This window comes from Papio anubis, chromosome 15 (genome assembly GCF_008728515.1).
Source record: "Papio anubis isolate 15944 chromosome 15, Panubis1.0, whole genome shotgun sequence".
Taxonomy (NCBI): domain Eukaryota; kingdom Metazoa; phylum Chordata; class Mammalia; order Primates; family Cercopithecidae; genus Papio; species Papio anubis.
Genome location: NC_044990.1, coordinates 69,296,611 through 69,318,392, shown reverse-complemented (window position 1 = coordinate 69,318,392; position 21,782 = coordinate 69,296,611). Strand labels below are relative to the sequence as shown.

Sequence of the window (21,782 nt, the reverse complement as noted above, 5' to 3'; positions counted from 1 at the left end):
CTGGGATGTCATCCTGCACTTTGGAAAATTTATTACACTTATTCTTTTTGAAGTCTGTCCCCCCAAAAAAAAAACAAAAAACAGAATTCTGTTTCATTCATTAGCCAGTGAACCTCACTGATGCTTTCCTGACTATTCATTATAAAATTGCATCTATGTTTCTAATGTTCCCTACCACTTATCATCCTCTTGCAAACTACACGTTTTTCATGTATTTGTTAATTGTCTGGGACCCTTACTGTCCCTTCCCCTGCTCTATATTACATCACTTCACTAGAATTTAAACTACTGGAGAGCAGATATTTGCATTTGTTTTGTACATTGCCCAGTGGCCAGTACCTAGAACACTACTCAGCACAGAAAGGCTGTAAATAACTATTTGTTATATGACAGCAAAGACAGTTTAAGAATTAGGTAATCTTCAGATTTCTATGCAGAGCAAATGCATGGTGTGACAGAGGTATGTAATTTGTAGATATTTAACAAATACCTACAGATTTCAAATATTTTCTTCAGAAAATTTAACAACTGCATAATTTTCATTCTTTCCAAATTCTGTTTTTACTTTAAAAAATGTTACATGCTTCATTTTAAATTTAAGTCGTGTGTGTGTGTGTGTGTGTGTGTGTGTGTGTATAATGCTCTAGACATGGTTCTTAAAGTTTTACTAAATTTGACACATTTAACTCATAACAATTCTTTTTTGAATTTTTAAAAGCAAATTGTAAAAGGTAGAGTTGGTGGGGAAATCTGGGGAAGAAAGGATCCTAGTTTGAGCTTTGACGTGCTCAGAAATAATTCCAGTATGAATGTGGAGATCAATAGAGCCTTTGAAACTCAGATTAGAACAGAACATAGGAGAAGCGAGGGTCGTTGTTGCTGACTGGATTTAGTACACGGGGAATGTGTAACCCAGTGTTATGTTTTAAAAACCATTCAATCAGTGGCATTACTAATTGTAAATTACATTAGATTTATAACTATATGGTCACTTTTAATTTTTTGGGGGGCACATCAGCTTAGTGTATGCTTGTGTTAAGAACTGTGAAAATTCTGAAAACTTACTCAGTTTGCAAGGCAACAGGTTAGACTGCCACAGTTTTATATATACTGGCAGAAGACACAAGATTCCTGTGTCAGAGATAGTGAACTTTCTTACTTACGGCCCTGAAGGCAGCATGAGCTCAGGTTTGCATCATTCTCCTTCCCCTGCAAGCCCATGGGGGTCAATGTGAAGGCCTAGGTGGTTGTTGCATATAAAAATTTGTGCCACAGATGAGGAATTTCAAGGTTAGGAGGTGTCCATGCTTATAAACGGAACTTCTAGCAAACCTGCCCACCTTTTTCCTTGGAGGGAGACATTATCTGTATTATCCTAAAGAGCAAACAAATCTGCTCTTGGTTCCAAATAGAGACACTATCTCTATCTTTCAAGACAACACCTATGCAAATATCTCAGAAAAGAGAGTCTAGGAGAAAAAAGCTGCCACAAGAACTGCAAAAATGCAAACAGCCTATAAGTAATTGTCTCCCAACATATTGACCTTTTGTATTATTCCCTTTATGCATTTTCATAAAAAAGTTGAGAGACTGCAATCCTGCACCTGAAATCCTCATTTCACTTCTTTTCAGTGTTCTTTACCTGGTTTTTCAAAATTCATATATTATTTGTACAGTTTCTATTGAACTTCACCTGAATTCCAGTTTTATTTACTATGTTAAATGATTCATTCAACAACTATTTACTGAGTGTATATTGAAGAGACAGCTGAACTCCCATGTTTGTTGCAGCACAGGTCACGATAGCCAAGATTTGGAAGCAACTTACGTGTCTATCAGCAGATGAACGGATAAAGAAAATGTGGTTCATATACACACAAAGTACGATTCAGTGATCAAATGAATGAGATCTTGTCATTTGCAACAACATAGATGGAATGGAAGTCATTATGTTAAGTGAAATAAGCCAGGCACAGAAAGACAAACATTGCATATTCTCACTTATTTGTAGGATGTAAAAATCAAAACAGTTGAACTCATGAAGGTAGAGAGTAGAAGACTGCTTACCAGAGGCTGGAAAGGTGGCGAGGGAATGGGGGGAAGGTGGGATAATTAATGGGCGGGGCAGAGGTTGCAGTGAGCCAATATCACACCATTGCACTCTAGACTGGGTAACAAGACCCAAACTCTGTCTCAAAAATTAATTAATTAATTAATTAATTAATTAAAAACAGAGTTTCCTGCACAAGCTCTCTTTTTGCCTGCCACCATCCATGTAAGATGTGACTTGCTCCTTTTTGCCTTCTGCCATGATTGTGAGGCCTCCCCAGGAACTGTAAGTTCAATAAACCCCTTTTCCTGTATAAATTATCCAGTCTCAGGTATGTGTTTATCAGCAGCATGAAAACAGACTAATGCAATGACTATCATATACATTTAGGACAAAGCAAAAATTCTTCTTAATATGTATGTCACCACAGCCATGAAATTTTAAATATTTCTTCAATCTTCTTGAGTAGTCAGCTCTCAACTGAGGAAATAAATCGTGTTTTCTAAGATTGTTGCAGTATGCTCAGGCTAAAATATGGGAAAAAGATTAGAAAAAATGAAGAAATAAAGGTGCTACCTAAAAATATATTTACCCCAAACATGGAATTGATAAGGAAACCTTAGATTCTCATTAAATACAATCTTAAAATATTTAATGTTGAATATATTCTGTAACAATTTATGTTTTTTTCTTCATCTTGATTTGAAGACACAGATATGTGTCCAGAGAAATAAAAAGCTAAATACTTCTAAGTGAAAAAAGTTTGTTTCATTATCTAATTTGGTTTAGTCTCTATAAGTGGTGACTTTATCCAGAAGCAAGAAAATTGCATGAATTTAAGGATTAGTTATTCTAAATACGGTCCTAAGTAGCAGAAACATGTAAAATAAGTGTTTTAAGGTCATCATTGTTATATACCATCCAACAGATTTTATCTGTTAACACACTGATAACCTATTCAGGATTTAAGTATAATTTTCAAAATGTGGTTATAATGTGGACCTATACAATTCAATTTGTTTTCAGTTTAGCATATTCTTTTAAAACATGATTTGAGGGCATAGATACAGAATAGGCAGACATCTATAAATGTTGTGCCAGGATCTTGAGAAATTTTTAGTTCCTTTATATAGGAAGTTCCTTTATATAGTTCCTTTATTTAAATAGCAAGAGTTGATTTGATCAACTGTGTCCATCAGCCACAATTAATGAAAAACATATTCAGTCATCTTAATGTTAAAAAAAAGGAAAAAAAGAAGGTACTTGTTAATATCTTGAAATGCTCCTGAGAAGTGTAAGAGAGAAAACAATGATACAATTTATTAAAAAGTATTTTAGCTATATCTATCGTATTTACTAGAATTAACCATATAAACATATAAGAAGAAATCCACTTCTATACTTTTACATTTTATTGCTAATGATGGGCCCAGCCAAATAACTCCTTGGGCATTAGAGAAACTGACTTTACATACTTTTTTTTTTTTTTTTCCTTTGCTTTGCTTTTAAGGAAGTAGATCTTTCACAGTAAGAAATACCCTAAATACAATTTGTTAACTGATTTCAGAAAAGGCTACAGTGATGGCATTTTTACATACACTACAGTGTCTGAGAAACCTGATAAGCCAACTATCCATCCATACCATATAGGTACAAGGCTACTGATTCTTGGCACATTGGGGTTTACTGTCCATTGGGCTTTGATTTATGCACCTTTGCTTAATAGTACCTTCCATATTGTCTACATATCTGCTGGGTAGCTAGTCTCTCTCTCATACTCTCTTTTTCTCTTTTATTTTAAGATACTTATTATTGTATCCTCAAGGTTTTTCTTCAGCATTCAGTTTGCAGTTCATTATTCAAAGTGTTGTATGACATAAAAGTTAGTATCAGCCTCCACGTACATTCTGTCCCACAGATTTACATTGGATTACACGTCATACTTTGTTTGTAAATGGGCTGAATTTTATTAGCTTGTTTCAATGATTTCGTCTCCCTATTTAGTATGAAGTATGACTCACAAGTGACATTACTGAACCTTCTTATAAAGACTTTTCATTGCAATGTGTTCTGGGGAACACAATGTGAATACTACAGAAACTGCCTTATTTACATCTTTAGCCTTGTTCTTTTTTATTGTTCCATGTTCTATTTTTTTTTGGTACAGGTATCAAAGTATTTTAACTACCTACATGGTTTTAAGAACACTGCCTCTCTCTTTCAAATTTTTTCTACCACTGACTTGTTTGTTTTGACCTACAATAGCTTCTGATAAATTCCATTCTATTTTCTCTTTTATCTAAAATGGAAATTATTTTGCACCCAATTCAGCAGAATTGCATTTTCTTGGCTTAGTCTGTAGAATTCCAACTTGCTAATTGTTTTATATATCTTTCTAAAAACAATTTTGAGGAACAGATGGCTACAACTGCCCAGGTTCAGCAGCCAAAGCCACTACTCAACCAGCAACAGTCTTTGGCACTTACACTAGTTCCTTGTTACGAGATCCCTGGGAACAAGTTGATAGAATTAGGACAATTCCTGTATATTACAGTCTTTTAACTCTAGTGTTTTCTAAAATAAAACATACCTACACTGTCCATAGTAACAGTTATAATTTTAACACCGTCATGGCCATTCCCACTGGGAGAACTATCAACATGAATCCTTGATAAGAACATGCGGACTTTTATTGTTGCTTTCCTAATCAGAGATAATTACTGCAGCAAATAAATGTTCACAGGGAATTACAACCTAGGTTATACCAGACTTCCTTTGGTTTAATGTGATATGCTTCCAGCAGAATAAATTACATTTCACACTAGTGAAATGTAGCAGAATCTCTACAGGTATACCTACCACCCATTTTATTATCGGATTCTATTTTTCAACTGCTCTGTCTATATTGAGAGCCAACTTAAATAAATTCTCCTTACAAAACACATTTATTGAGTGCCTGTTTTAAGAAATATAGTAACATGTGATCTACTATATTTAAAAAAAGCCCACAGTGCTGTTAAAACATTTTTTGGGCATTATTGATGCAATATTTGTTGGATATCCTCCTTCTTTGTGTGACATGTTTTAATACTGGCTAGGATGTTCCTCTTTCAATATTCTTCAATTTCGAGGAATATTATCCATGTGAATTTTCTTCTAGACAGAACAAATGTGATTATGATCAAATTTATCAGAAATATTAAAACAATGTGGAGCTGCAGGTATATACTTGTGTTTCACCACAATGAAGCCAACACAACTGGCAAGTGATCAAATTCAGAAGCCTTCAATGAGTTTCCTTATATGTTTCCTTGTCCTGTTTTAATACCACCATCAATTCTGTTGCCAAGTGGCTCCTCCTTGGCATAACACCCATCACAGTATGCTCTCAGAAATTTCTGTATTTGAACCCTATACCAGTATCTATTGATCAATGACCATTTTGGCTCTGCATGGAGAAACTGCCCTGCATGAAGGTAGTGAGAATAAAAAGGCTCTTACCACCTTTATTGTGAGGGTGGCTTTGCGCTCTCTCCATTCCAGGTTGCTCTCTGTTATAGAAAGCAAATATAGTAGACATCTATTGTTTTTGCCTAAACAGGATCCCTTTTTCCTTTTTTTGTTTAAAAAAACATAGTTCTGGAAGGACTGAAAATAACAGAACTCAGCACCATGATCGGACCTGGACAATCAGACTATTTCATTCCTCAGCAAACAGAGATTGATCTGGAAAGTGGAAATATGAGCTCTTCTTTGGTGTTGGCATATGGACCCTGAGCGAAAGAACTTTAATTGTTTTTCTTGGACAGAAATAAAGTATAGCTGCCTAAAATATTTTTCCTGATACTTGGAGGTTTGTCCACAATAGGTGAAATAAAGGCAAGATGTAACACTAGATGAAAAAATAAAATGAACAAAAAAGAAGCAAGTATATGGAAAATGGTGCACATTGTATCACGGTGGCATTGAATCTCAGTAGAATCAGCAGAGGCCCTTCCATCCTGTCATCACCCCCACTGTCTTTCCCAGGCCCAGGAATCCTTCTTCCCTCTTTTTCATTCCACTAAGTTATTCTGAGTTACTGTTTTGTAAAATCGCATATATAAAGTGTTGACTAATACACAATAGTTAATAAGATGATATTATGTTTAAGTAATTAATAAGAACAATAATAGCTAATATTTCACAATTACTGTACATTAGGGGCTTTACCAATGGTTTTATAAATGTTAGCTTAATCTTCACAATAACCATATCAAAAGTTTAAGGCATGGAGAACTTAAATGAATTGTCTGACTTTTCAAGGGCAGAGCTGTGATCTGCCACCAGGCAGTCTGGTCCCCGAACTGGCTCTCAACCATGTTTACATGATAAGAAGAAGAGGTGACCATTGTATCAGCTCTAAAGGCCTCCCTTTTGGTGAAATGGGACCTAAAATTGATTGCACACTTGATTACTTGCTGTCAATACTGAAATTGGCACTTTATAATTTTAATACTATTGAACTTTCACCATAACCCTGTGCTATAAAGATGACTCGCAAATGAAGAAACTCTAATTCTTCAATATTATAAAATGTATCCAAGAGTGACAACTAGTGAGAGAAGGACAGGATCTAACTAACCATATGAGGCTGTGTCTTCACACCGATTCCACACAGTATCTTGTAAATGTTGAGAGGAGAGGTACTTTAGGTCATGGGTGTCTTTCAATAAGTGCTATAGAAAACAGGTGATGACTGATTGGGTCTTGAGGTATGAACGGATTTGGCCAGGCGATGAAATAGGAAAGCAGATATTCAAGACAGATTACAACAGCTTGAGAGAAGCAAAGTGAGAAAGTGTAAGGCAATTGATACTGTCCATGGATTTTAGGAAATTGTGAAGTGGAGTGATTGTGATGAAACATGAAAGATTGTCTGGGGCCAAGCTGCTGAGGGTTTGGTTTGCTTAGATAAGTCAAATGCAGTAGACAGTGGATAGTCATCACAGATTTTTGTACATGGGACTTCACATACATTAATTGAATATCCATCATGTACAAAATATTGCTCAAGCACTGTATGGATCAAGGGAATAAAAGTTTATTCTGATATTATGGAGCATACAACAGCCATGTAAATATGCATGGTATAGGGATATCAGTTCTGTGATGGATATAACAGCAAAGTTGCAGAGCATTATACAGAGTTGCTTTTGATATGAGCCCTAGAATAAATTGGGATAAAGAGGGAGTTGGGAGGAAATTGAGATAGTTATTCAAAGAAAATAAAATATGGGAACAAAAACAATAGATACAGTCAGAGATAAGTTATATTTTGAATTTTAAAATTATTTTTACAATTACCCTTGTTTTGAGTATATGTCTTGTCAAATCATTCTAATAAATATTTGCTAATAACTGTGTAGAATACACAAATAAATAGTAGGTAGAAATTTGGAAGAATCACTACATATTTTCAATTATCATTCTCTATGTAAATGCATGCTTTAAAAATATAAGAAGTTAAAGTGCCTTGGACATTATTTTATTTTCTATATTTTGTCCCATATTTTATTGTCTAATTTTCATTGAAACCACATAACATGCTTGAATAGGCACGTGGTAACTTCTAAATAAATATTTGTGGAGTGAAGGGATTTTATACATCTTTTTTCTCTAAACAAAAATGTGTTTAGAATCATTAATGCACATACTACCATAAACGTTTACTATAAATATTTAAATGTATTTTATTTTCTCTTATTCTATACCCAGAGTTGACTGCTTTTCAGCTCATAAGTGAAAGGTCACCACTTAGAAGTAGAGGCAAATGAAATTGGTGACTCATAAACACATTTATTTAAATGGAATCAGGGCAGCAAAATCTAATTCCATATATAGTATTGTGAATTATTCATGTTTTTTATAGAAGTGGGCCACGAGCATTTGATGACATTTTGTAAATTCTAACATTTTTATTATGCAGAATCCCATTGTGTTGCAGATTTCCAGTGACTTCACAGGTGTCCTAAAACCCATAAACATCACGACATTTCCCTCTCAGTACATATTGTTTTAATTACAATTGTATTTTCAAATAGCCTAATTAGTTGACACATCTTTGAATTACTCAGAAAACCAAATAGCTGAATTATTTTTGGTTATTGGCTTAGTAGGAACAAACAATGATTATAATGACAAAAATGCTAAGAGAAAATGGAACAGAGCTGACTTATTTATAAGACTGTTGATTTGAATTCAGACTGATTCCAAATTGTTAAAGTTACTAAAAGCAGTGTCAAGGTTCCGTAATCCTCACTGGTTCTTAATTATATAATTGACCTTATTCTCCTAATATACATAAAGATGCTATTTTATATACTTACTAAATTTAATTGGAAAGAGGAATTAAATACAAAGAAAACAAGGTCACCATAGCTCAACTACTTAAAGGAAAGCCTCTGTTTACATAGATCTGATTTACATATTCAGCCTAGTGGTTCTATCATCACGTTTATATTTGGTGACTTTCATTCTTTCCATCAACAATGGTTATACTTGGAAGAGTGAAGACACAGAATAAAATGAGATGCTTACTAAGAGTAAACAGAAACTAGAAGAAATAACTATTTGAACTTAAAATCTTCATATATCTGTTCAATCATAATGACCCAGATATCATATGTTAGTTGTGCTAGTTTAATAACTGGGACTTAATGTTAATGTTAAGTTAATGTTAAGAAACTTGGAATTCAGTAAGTAACACTTTCAGTAAGTTGAACTTTTTCTTTGTTTATAAGGCTGAGTCTATAATGAATAAATGTATTTTCTGTTGCCTAAGGATGGCAAATGCATGTATTTATTTAACTTGTGACCATTATTTTGTTACTCTGTATACAGACATACAGGCATTTTCTAAGAGCATAGTTGAGGAAAAGAGCACAGTACTAGGAAGTTTGGTTCATCAAGTCACGTTTCTATCAGACCAAACTTCTCTGGGCCTCAAAAATGTAACCCATAAAAAGCAAGCATAATTGCCATGCTCAGGGGTTGCTGTGAATTAATAGATGGGAAATCACTTTTAAAAATAGTTTTATAAGTTATGCAAATTCAAGGTGTTAAGAGATTGTTGTATAAAAGTGAAAGATTGGCCTATCATACCACAGAAATGATAAATTTTATGTAAGTTTTATGTTAATGATCTTTAGATGTTTAGCAGGCAAAGGCCTAATCTTTTTGAGCTATTAATACCTCCCTTCATGCCAGCTTAAAATACATTTAATAAGGCTATGAATTTTTTAAAAAAGAGGTAAACCTGACCTTGCCTTACCTTCCTTTCTTGAACTTTAATATTACCACACTACATGCCTTTCTGGGGCACAATTGATGTTTCTTTTGAAATAATCAGGACATAGACCATATTTTCTAAGAAATGGCAATATTGGCATCTCTCATTTCAATAGTTTAAGCCACTTGTTAAAGAAACAGTCATATGAATCTTGCCTTAATAGAAAAAATGAAGCTGTTTAAATTCAAGCAGAAAGTCCAGTGAATAAAGATTTATGTTACTAAAAACAAAATTAAAAGAATGGGGGATAGATAACAGCCTTAGTTGCAAATTATTTAAAATAAGTGTAACCACAAAGAAAGTATTTTTATATCATATTTTTCCATGAATGTTTGAAATGCTAAAGTGATCCAAAAGCAATTGAAAATACTTTCAGAAGTAGAGTTGCTAGTGAGTTTTCTTGCAGCTTTAGTTAATAATGTAAAATGTCAGTATTTGCAGACAAATTTTCAAAGGCATCAAATGGCTCTCTGAAGTCCAAGTTCTCGCATGACATTCTAACTCAATTTTTTTTTTTTTTGATAATAGGTTACTTTTATGGTACTAATCTACATGACACCAAACAGTTCCTTGATTAGTTAACAAGCCAGTTGTCTTTTTTCTGGCTATATCAGCATGTTCTTACAAGTAAGTGAATCTCTTATCCAGTATTCCCTCAAGGTTTATAGGGGTTTTACAAACTTTTTTAGTGATCAGTAGGTCACATATAATTTGAGAACTTGATAAAAATTTTGACCACACTGTACAATAAATACACACACAAATCTCATTCTGTGCCATCTCCTGAGATTCCCAAACCTGTAAAGTATACTTTAAGGTAGGAGTAGAAAAATATTTCTTTAAAGGTTAGACAAATTTTGACTTTGTGGGCCAAAGCGTTTCAGTTGCACTATTCAACACTGATGCTGTAGTACACAAGAAGCCACAGACAATAAGTGAACAAATGAGCATGACTATGTTCCATTAAAACTTCATTTACAAAAGTGAACAATGTGCCATATCTGGTCATGGGCAACACTTTCCTGACCACTGTGTTTGGGGACCACTGACATCAGATCAAAGGCTTGTTGGAAGGTCATGGCTTTAACTGTTAGGATTTTAGCCATCTTGTGTGTGGAAGCCAGTGCTTCCAGAATCAGTGTAGTTCATTTTTTAGCTCCTGAGATTGTAGGATGTACCCTAAAATTTTATTCTCTATATTTTTTTATTTGACTGTGAGTACATTCACCCAAATCAGAAACTGCATTCTTGCTATAGACTGAATTGTGCCTCACCCACTCCCAACCCCACAAATTAATATGTTGAAGCCCTAACCCTCAATTTGATGGTATTTAGACATGAGGCCTTTAAGAGGTAATTAGGTCTAGAAGAGCTCCTAAGTGTAGGGCTCTCATGATGCTGTCAGGCTCTTGTAAGAGGAGACCAGGAGAGCTTGCTCTTTTCTCATCCCCCTACTTCACCATGCATTTAGAAGGCAGCCTTCTGCAAGTTAGGACGAGAGCTCTCGTCAGAACCTGACCATGCTGGCACCCTGATCTCAGAATTTTGGGTCTAAAACAGTGAAAACACAAACTTCTGTTATTTAAACCAGTCAGTCTATGATACTTTATATGATAGCCCAAGCAAACTAAGACAGTTCTCCAGCCGTTATCGTTACTGGCCATGGTCTTGGACCATGAGGATGAGGGCTATAGCCTTTTGGATAGCAGAGCAGAGAGCTGGAAGGAGACATAGGTTTCCTGATGATTTTGTAGAGTGGACATCGTATCATTCCTGGACCAGAAAAGCTATGGATTTTATGTTAGAGAAATAACCCTCTATCTTGTTAAATTACCAGATGATTTAGTAGTTATTTTGGTTTTTCTCTTAGGTACAATGAAATACACTTTTAACTAGTAAAGGAAATATGAGTGGATTCATCCCACATTCTTCACTGTATGGAGTTGTGTTTATTTGACCTAATCTCTTTGAGCAATTTCTTGAGAATTTTGTCAAGATTCACTTGTTGGGGTTCAACACTATCGATGCATTTAAAGTTGTCATGCATCTTGGGATGGTGATGAAAACCAGGCCGATCTGACCTGTGTAACTCTTAATCTGTATTCTGACAGTATCTTACAATATGTGTAATATATGATGGATATTAGTAGGACTACACACATTGATACAGTTTGGCTCTGCATCCCCACCCAAATCTCATCTCAAATTGTAATCCCCACATGTCAAGGGAGGGACCTGGTGGAAGGTGATTAGCTCATGGGGGAAGTTCCACCATGCTGTTCTCGTGATAGTGAGGGAGTTCTCACAAGATCTGATGGTTTTAAAAGTGTCACTTTCCCCTGCAGTCTCTCTTTCTCCTGCCACCTTGTGAAAAAAGTGCTTGCTTTTCCTTTGCCTTCTACTATGATTGTAAGTTTCCTGAGGCCTCCTCAGCCATGCAGAACTGTGATCAATTAAATGTCTTCCATTTATAAATTACCCAGTCTCAGGTAGTATCTTTTTAGCACAGGCCCAGAGGACTAAAAGGGGAAAAATTGTTTCCTGGGTCAGGCCCAGGGCCCTGCTGCTCTGTGCAGCCTCGGGACTTGATGCCCTGCATCCCAGTTTCTCCAGCTCCAGTCACGGCTAAAACAGTCCAAGGTATAGATTGGGCCATTGCTTCAGAGGGTGCAAGCCCCAAGCTTTGGCAAATTCCATGTGCTGTTGGGCCTGCAGATGCACAGAAGACAAGAGTTGACCTTTGGGAACTTCTGCCTAGATTTTACAGGATGTATAAAAATGCCTGGATTTCCAGGCAGGATTCAGCTTCAGGGGTGGAGCCCTCATGGAGAACCTCTGCTAGTGCAGGGCAGAGGGGACATGTGGGGTTGGAGCCCCTACACAGAGTCCGCACTAGGGCACTGACTAGTGGAGCTGTGAGATGAAGGACCCCAGAAAGGTAGATCCACTGGCAGAATGCACCATGTGCCTAGAAAAAACTGCAGGCACTCGACACAGCCCATGAAAACAGCCTTAGGAGTTACCCTGCAGAGCCACAGGGATGGAGCTGCCCATGGCTGTGGAAACCCACCCTTTGCATCAATGTGCCCTGAATGTTAGATATGGAGTCAAAGGAGATTTTGGAACTTTAGGATTTAATGACTGTCTGGCTGAGTTTTGGACTTCCATGGGCCTGTAGCCCCTTTGTTTTGGCCAATTTCTCCCATTTGGAATGTGGACATTTACCCAATTCCTGTACCTGCATTGTGCCTTGGAAGTAACTAAGCAGCTTTTGAATGTATAGGCTCATAAGTCGAAGGGATTCACCTTGTCTTAGATGAGACTTTAGACTTGGACTTTTGGGTTAATGCTGAAGTAAGTTAAAATTTTGGGGGACTGTTGGGAAGGCATGATTGGTTTTGAAATGTGAAAAGGACATGAGATTTGGGAGGGGTCGGGGTGGAATGATATGGTTTGGCTCTGTGTCCCCATCCACATTTCATCTCAATTGCAACTTCTATGTGTTGAGAGAGGGACCAGGTGGGAGATGATTGGATCATGTAGGCGGTTCTCCCATGCTGTTCTAGTGATAGTGAGTGAGTTCTCATGAGATCTGATGATTTTAAAAGTGGCAGTTTCCCCTGTGCTGTCTCTCTGGACACCTTGTGAAAAAGGTGCTTGCTTCTCTTTCACCTTCTGCCATGATTTTAAACTTCCTGAGACCTCCCTAGCCATGCAGGACTGTGAGTCAATTAAACTTCTTTCCTTTATAAATTACCCAGTCTCAGGTGGTATCTTTACAGCAGTGTGAAAACTAACTAATGCACACCTCTTGTGATAAGCTTGTCCATGAATGTAACTGATGTGGTCCTCACTCTTTTTGTTAACTAGGCTTCCCCCTGACTTTTGCAATCCCCTCTGACCACTTTTCTGGTACGATATATGGTCTCATGCCAGAAATAGCAACCTGGGACCTCACAAGATTTATTTTTATCTAGACACTATAGAAAAAGACCAGTTGAGCTCGTGTACTACTTAGAAAGTTTCTGTTCTTTTTATACCACTGCCTTCTCCTGTTAGTCTACATTAATTTGTCCGCATTTCTCCCTGGTACAATGTCTTGTTGTTAAAGCCAGAAAGGAAAACCTTTACATGAGGCATTGTAGAAATAGATGGCTTTGCAGTTAAGGAGACTGTTTGCTGTTGCTCTTGAATCTACCATTCTCTTAGGTGGGGCAGAGTGGTACAACCTTGTGATGTCCATAGTAGCAACCATTGGAATAAGAAGCTAGAATTAATAGCAGTTAGAAGAATGTTGTTCAAAACCCCTCATGTTTATTCCTTCACATTAGTATCTTTCATTAAGTCCCAGCAAAATTAGAGTCCTTCTCTTTCAGTTTTTGCATTGCTGTTTTAAAAGTCCATCAACCACTCAATTACTTCCTCTGCCTAAAGGTAAGATAAGAGGTGAAATTCCAGTTATGAAGTCACATTCTGAACATCCATGGTGGTGAAATGAGTTTATTAATCAGCAACAATGGAAACACGTATCGCCAATGCCAAGAATAGATCATGAGTACCCGTAAAACTCATTGCATACAAGACTTTTCTTGACAATCTACCATTCTTTAATTCCCACTGATAATGTCCAGGAATTGGTGCAAGTTCAATATTTCCCTATAAGATTGTTCATCAGAGGCTCTTTTCCTTACTAGGCTGGAATACTGGTTTCCTGTATGTCTCTCATCTTCTTGAACTTCTTCCTATTAGTTTGCACTTCCTTATCATCAGTACTACTGCAGGCAGAGTCCAAGCAAGGGCTGGGAATGAGCTAAGAGAATTATCCTTGGTGCTGGTGCTCAGAAGAGTCCTTTTAAATTACAATGTGTTTACTTCAAACATGAAATTCACTTTTATAGACCATTCCTATGGAAGCATTCAGCCTCCAGAGTAATAAAGAGTGACAAGAAACTAAAACCCAAACCACACTTTAACCTTTCATGTTTATTTCTGTAAACACTTACAGGTCATCAAATGCCAAAAATTCTTACAGGCAATTCCTGTTCCAAAAGTTAGTTTATCCCTAACACTGTCTCCAGTCACTCTCATATTAAATCACAAAATCAATGAGACAGATTCTTAGGAGTATGCCAAAGGAGTTAGACCAGGCTCACAGAATTGATCCAGGCTTAGGACAAAAAGGAATTCTTGAATCCAGCTGCAGTTACTTTCACTTAGTTTGACTACCCAACCAGGAAATGGGCAATACAGAAAATATACAGGTAGTAAATCCTACCCCTTCCTGTACTTCCCCTGTTCCTCCTCATGGCAAACCTAAAGTTTGGAAGTCTTGGTCGTCTTGGTGGTCTCAGAGGGAGATGTAAGTGATTAGAGAAGCTCAGAGACTTGGTCCAATTTTATTTTATATTTTTTCTAGAGTGTGTTTTCGCCCTAGAGTCCATGATGTTACAATAGAACTATTTCTTGCTGTTCTATGGGTATATGCATGTTTTATTTCTTGATCTTCCATCAAAACCACACAAGCTATCAGTTTGGCAAAGAGGTATTACTGCAACTCAGAGACTACCTGAAATTGTATGGAAAGTTTTCTGTATATCATTACATATTTATTTCTTCTGAAGAGAAATGTCATCCCTTTCATCAGACTCTCAAAGTGGTCTGTGATCTAAAATTATGAAAATAAAACAAACAAAACCCCACTATTACAGAAAATGCCATTCAAATGAGGAAATAAGTGATACAGTAGCTACAACATTCATTACAAAACAATTGAGATAAGATACCAAATTATTAATGTTAGGAACATTTCTAATCAAATTCTTATTGATGAAAATGTAAACTTACCCATATTAGTGAATACCAGGGACAACTAGATTTTTAAAAACTTATTTATCTAATTTAATATTTAAACAAGTATTTCTGTGAAGCTTTCTATATGAAGAGAACTAAATCAGGTTAGATGTAAGATGCAAAAAACAGATCCCAATTTGACTTTTCTTTCATGAAAGCGATTTTAAAGTTTACTTGATATTATAACCAAATATTGTGGTTTTATAATCATCACTCAGAAATTCCAAAACGAACTACTGAGAATCCATTATTCATTAAACAAGTATATATTGAGCACCTACCGAGGGCCAGGTCCACTTCTCTGCCCAGGAAATTCAATGTGGAGAAAGACAAGTTCCTGCTCTTATGGGAGGTTAGAAGGAGGAGGTGATAGATTGGATATAGAAAATATTAAGAGACAAAAAAAAAATTAGCAAGGTAATTTTGGTCTATTAATATAACAGAGTAATTTGCAGGAAAAGAGTGAGATAGGGGAGAAGGCTTTATTAGGTTAGATCATCAGCAAACGTCCTGCTATGGAGATGGAGAGTAGAAGGATAGTTACCAGAGGCTGGGAAAGCGTGTGGGTGGGTATTGTGGGTGGAAGGAGTGAGAATGGTTAATGGGTACAAAAATATAGTAAGAATGAGTAAGATCTAGTATTTGATAGCACAACAGGGTGACTACAGTCAACATTAATTTATTGTATATTTTAAAATAACTAAGAGTATAATTGGAATTTTGTAATACAAAGACATGGTAAGTGAGGTGATAGATACCCCATTTACCCTGTTAAGATTATTACACATTGTATGCCTGTATAAAAATTCTCATGTGCCCCATAAATACATCTGTTATATACCCAATAGAATAAAAAAAAAATTTAAAAAAGAAAATGCCATGCTGGGTCAATATCTATATTTAAAAGAGCTACCATCCTCAAGAAACCCACAGACTGGAGAAAGACATACACACGAAATGAAAAATAATATAATAAAATTTGGTAAGTGAGGTGATTGAAATATGAGCTATAGAAACCTAGATGAGGAAACCAGGAATTCTCCAAGTGTAAGAGGCCTATTTATCTGTTTATCTCTATGTATTAGCTTCTTGAAATAGAGTTTTGATAATAGTGAGATAAAATGTGCAATATAATTTTTAAAATACTGTTGTAATATAATTAAACTTTCTATTTGTTATCGTTTCAACTTGTTTATAACACATTCATCTTACAAATTGGCCTCTATGAATGTACTTATCTAAAGTTAGTTGCAGACAGAAGAGTTATTCATTTCAGAAAGATTAAAGGTCAGGAAGAAAATGATAATTATTCAGAAACAGGAAGCAAGATTGGTCTAATGGCATCATACAATTAGGTATATTTTGGGCTTGAATAACATGATAGATGTTGGAAAAACCAAGAGATAGTTACTTGGTGTTGCAACAGTATTGACGGGCCATACATAAGAAGCACACAGGTCAAGTTCAAATCATACATGTGGTGCAATTCTATTTGAAGATCCTTTGTGAGCATATATATATATACACACACATACACACACACACGCACGTGCATATATGTGTATATCATATATATAACATAGAAATAAATTTTATATATAGAGATAATCATAATACTGTGGATCAAGCTTCTTGAGTTCCAATCAAAATTCAATTCCTTATGAATACTCTCTGCCCCAGTTTCCTCAGCTTTGTATCTTTCTCTCTTTTTTTTTAGTTTGTAAAGGTTACATGAGGTTGAAAACAATGAATAAAGAACTATGTATGGAAACTAATAAGCGCCAGATAATCACTAGCTGGCTTTACTATAGTCGTAATGCCACCTCTTGGGAGAAATGCAGGGTCTGTGGAACTCAGGAAATGGGGAAATTGCTTCTAAGATACATCAGGAAAGACATTTGAGCTGTACCTGGAAAACAACTGGAATTCTATCATGTAGAGGTAGAGATTGTGGGATGCAGGATCAGAGAGAGGGAAGTGGAAAAGCAAGACTTCCTTAGAAAATGTCAGATGAACTCATTTTTCTAGAATGTTGATATTGACCTGATTAAGTGTGAGTGTTATTTATTCATTCCTGAAAGGATTCATTAATTCATTTATTAAACCAATTTATTTTGCTAACTCTGTGTAAGGAATGATGAAATATACAAAGAGAAACTAAAAAACAAAATCAGGAGAAAAGATGGTTTGGATACAGGTTGTAGGTTGTTTTCAGTGACTGAGAATTTGGTATTATTTATTCTCTAGGTGAAGAGGAACTGTAACCTACATAAAACCAAGGATAAGAATATTAAACAGTAGCATAATGAGAGAAATTTGTCTAAAAGATGTTTAATTCTATGCATCCCAGGAGGATATAAAAAGAGACTCTCCTCGCCAAAAAGAATTAAACACATTCTCATTCTCATGGTGTATGTAACATGTTATAATGATTACATTAAAAAAGATAATTGATCAGATATTTAATAAAATTTAGTAGAAAACTCACAATCACCAACCAATATGACTATTTGTTTTCCATTTTTCTAGATATGATTTATGGGAGGTGAAATATTTCCTGATATAAGAAGAAAATCTAGAAGTGAGGTCACTACCTACAAAGAGATTTACAAAAGCTTGAAGAAAAATTACTCTAAAGATAGGTTAGCTAAACACCCACAACTCTAGAAAGACTGTAATTATAACATAATACTGAGCGAAACTAAAATGTCAACAAATGTTATTACCTAATATGACCTTTGTGTATTCATAAAGGAGTCTCCACAACTGTAAGGCATTTAAATTTTGGCAAAAATGGGTAATGTGTAATATATTTCTCAGGTAAATCAATGCCATGCTTATCTCAGAGGAAACTACAACTATTTTCAAATATTCAGGAGTATAGAAGTATAATTACATGCGTAAATCATAAAAAGATTTAATTTAGAATATAGTGAAAAATCAGATTAACTGCAGAAATATAAAAATCCAGTTTTTATATGAAATGAAAGCCTGGATTTTTTTAACTACAAATATTTAAGCATGATTGTTTCTAAATAGTATGTTTTCTAGAGATTTCTTTGAAGCATCAGATTCATGTTAAGAAACACTTCTAGGGCCTCCAATTTATTCCCCGAAAGCTGATGTGCTAAGAGGACAACTGAGGCCAATTTACTTCCACAGGGATATAACAGGTACATTTCTGAAAAAGCCAAGTATTTCTAATAAAGTATAGAGGATCTGCTACGGGGAAAGATTAGTGAGACAATAAAAATAAGAGAAGACAAGTTACAAATACACAATTGCAAAAGAAGAAATAAATGTCAACATATAAAAACTACTCTCCCTAAAGCATTAATGTGTTTTCAAATATATTCAAGGAAACAACACATGTACTTGTTTTTCCCTTTATAAATGATAGCAAACCAGGGAGAGTGGTTTAGAAACTCATAGAATTAGCAACTATTTGGCAACCATACATAAAAATGCACTGTTTGGTTTCTGACAGGGAGCTTGTTTTGGGTTTTGATTCATAGCTTATGAGAATATGGAAAATTTTAGTTTGGTTAATATTAGGAAAGAATGAAACAAACTTTTATCCTACGTTTAGCTCTTAAAAGAATTCAGTCCTTACCAAGGCAATAAAAACAAGCAAATACATATGTAAAAGCAGGAAACAAATCACCAAACAGATATTTAAGGCATTCAAACACAGAGGGTCTGCATTTCTTATTTACCATTGCCTTCCAAAATTCACTTTAAAACAAGTTTATTCAGAGCAGAAGACATCTATCAAAATATTAAAATTTCTAGAGACTCAATTTTATAAAGTGAGAAAAGCAGACATAAATTTTGCTATTAAAATACTATGCAGATAATCATTGGGCATAATGGTTAGTTTTCTTGCCTAAGACAACTGAAGTACTAAAAGAACAGTCCATCAATTTAGATGACAGTGCTGAGAAAGGGATGTCTGTCCACCACTCCAGTGGTCAAGTGAGGCAGGCGAATGTTCCTGACTACAAATGTAATACCCTGATTCACTAACCAGTTCACAGATTATAATCTAAAAAAAAAAACAAACAAACAGGAGCACATTCATCAATAAACAATTTTTAAAAATTTTAAATAGTTGCTTTATTAGCATATATTTTTATTTAATACTTTGAGTTCTGGGATACATGTGCAGAATGTGCAGGTTTGTTACACAGGTATACATGTGCCAACATTGTTTGCTGCACACATCAACCCGAGTCATCTACATTAGGTATTTCTCCTAATGCTATCTCTCCATTATTCCCCTATCTCATGACAGGCCCTAGTGTGTGATGTTCCCCTCCTTGTGTCCATGTGTTCTCATTGTTCAACTCTCACTTAAGAGTAAGAACATGTGGTATTTGATTTTCTGTTCTTGTGTTAGTTTGCTGAGAATGATGGTTTCCAGCTTCACCCATGTCCCTGCGAAGGACATGAAATAATTCTTTTTTTTATGGCTGCATAGTATTCCATGTTGTATATGTTCCACATTTTCTTTATCCAGTTTGACATTGATGAGCATTTGGGTTGGTTCCAAGTCTTTGTTATTGTGAATAGTGCTGCGATAAACATATGCTTGCATGTGTCTTTATAGTAGAATGATTTATAATCCTTTGGGTATATATCCAGTAATGAGATTGCTGGGTCAAATAGTATTTCTAGTTCTAGATCCTTGAGAAATCACCACACAGTCTTCCACAATGGTTGAACTAGTTTACATTCCCACCGACAGCCACCTACAGTGTAAAAGTGTTCCTATTTCTCTACATGCCCTCCAGCAGCTATTGTTTTCTGACTTTTTAATGATCGCCACTCTAACTGGCGTGAGATGCTGTCTCATTGTGGTTTTGATTTGCATTTCTCTAATGACCAGTGATGATGAGCTTTTTTTCATATGTTTTTTGGCTGCATAAATGTCTTCTTTTGCAAAGTGTCTGTTCATATCCTTTGCCCACTTTCTGATGGAGTTGCTCGTTTCTTGTAAATTTGTTCAAGTTCCTTGTATATTCTGGATATTAGCCCTTTGTCAGATGGATAGATAGCAAAAATTTTCTCCCATTCTGTAGGTTGCCTGTTCACTCTGCTGATAGTTTCTTCCGCTGTGCAGAAACTCTTTAGTTTAATTAGATCCCATTTGTCAATTTTGGCTTTTGTTGTCATTACTTTTGGTGTTTCAGTCATGAAGACTTTGCCCATGCCTATATCCTGAATGGTATTGCCTGTGTTTTCTTGTACGGTTTTTATGGTTTTAGGTCTTATGTTTAAGTCTTTGATCCATCTTGAGTTAATTTTTTTATAAAGTGTAAGGAAGGGGTCCAGTTTCAGTTTTCTCTGTATGGTTAGCCAGTTCTCCCAACACCATTTATTAAATAGGGAATTCTTTCCCCATCGCTTGTTTTTGTCAGGTTTGTCAAAGAACAGATAATTTTAGATGTGTGGTGTTATTTCTGAGGCCTCTGATCTGTTCCATTGGTCTATATATCTGTTTTGCTACGCGTACCAAGCTGTTTTGGTTTCTATAGCCTTGTAGTGTAGTTTGAAGTCAGGTATCATGACGCTGCCAGCTTTGTTTTTTTTGCTTACGATTATCTTGGCTATATGGGCTCTTTTTTGGTTCCACATGAAATTTAAAGTTGATTTTTCTATTCTGTGAAGAAATTCAGTGGTAGCTAGATGGGAATAACATTTAATCTACAAATTACTTTGGGCAGTATGGCCGTTTTCACGATATTGATTCTTTCTATTCATGAGCGTGGAATGTTTTTCCATTTGTTTGTGTCCTTTCTTATTTCCTTCAGCACTGGTTTGTAGTTCTCCTGGAAGAGGTCCTTCACGCCCCTTGTAAGTTGTATTCCTAGGTATTTTATTCTCTTTGTAGTAATTGTGAATGGGAGTTTGCTCATGATTTGGCTCTCTGTTTGTCTGTTATTGGTGTATAGGAATGCTTGTGATTTTTGCACATTGATTTTGTATCCTGAGACTTCAGCTTAAGGAGTTTTTGGTCTGAGATGATGGGGTTTTCTAAATATATAGTCATGTCATATGCAAGATATAATTTGACTCTCTCTCTTCCTATTTGAATACCCTTCTCTTGCCTGATAGCCCTGGCCAGAATTTCCAATACTATGTTGAATAGGAGTGGTGAGAGATGTCATCCTTGTCTTGTGCTGGTTTTCAAAGGGAATGCTTCCAGCTTTTGCCCATTCAGTATGATATTGGCTGTGGGTTTGTCATAAATAGCTCTTATTATTTTGAGATACATTCCATCAATACCTAGTTTATTGAGTGTTTTTAGCACGAAGGTGTGTTGAATTTTATCGAAGGCCTTTCCTGCATCTATTGAGAAAATCATGTGGTTTTTGTCATTGGTTCTGTTTATGTGATGCATTATGTTTATTGATTTGCATTTGTTGAATCAGCCTTGCATCCCAGGGATGAACCCGATCTTGATCATGGTGGGTAAGTTTTTTGAGGTACTGATGGATTCAGTTTGCCAGTATTTTATTGAGGATTTTCTAATCAATGTTCATCAGGATA

The 21,782-nt window shown here is 35.6% G+C and overlaps 1 long non-coding RNA gene across 5 annotated transcripts in view; it reads left to right on the top strand.

The window, feature by feature from the left end:
• LOC103879390 overlaps positions 1 to 21,782 on the top strand; it is a 221,565-nt gene that overhangs the window by 197,404 nt on the left and 2,379 nt on the right. Inside the window, exons 7-9 of one of the 5 annotated variants that reach the window (XR_002518468.2) lie at positions 9,909 to 10,007; positions 17,478 to 17,641; positions 17,760 to 17,872. This is a non-coding gene — a long non-coding RNA (uncharacterized LOC103879390). Of the gene's footprint in view, positions 1 to 9,908; positions 10,008 to 17,477; positions 17,642 to 17,759; positions 18,404 to 21,782 lie in introns of all 5 variants that reach the window. The other 4 variants (XR_004178533.1, XR_002518470.2, XR_002518469.2 and 1 more) reach the window with 4 other exon arrangements.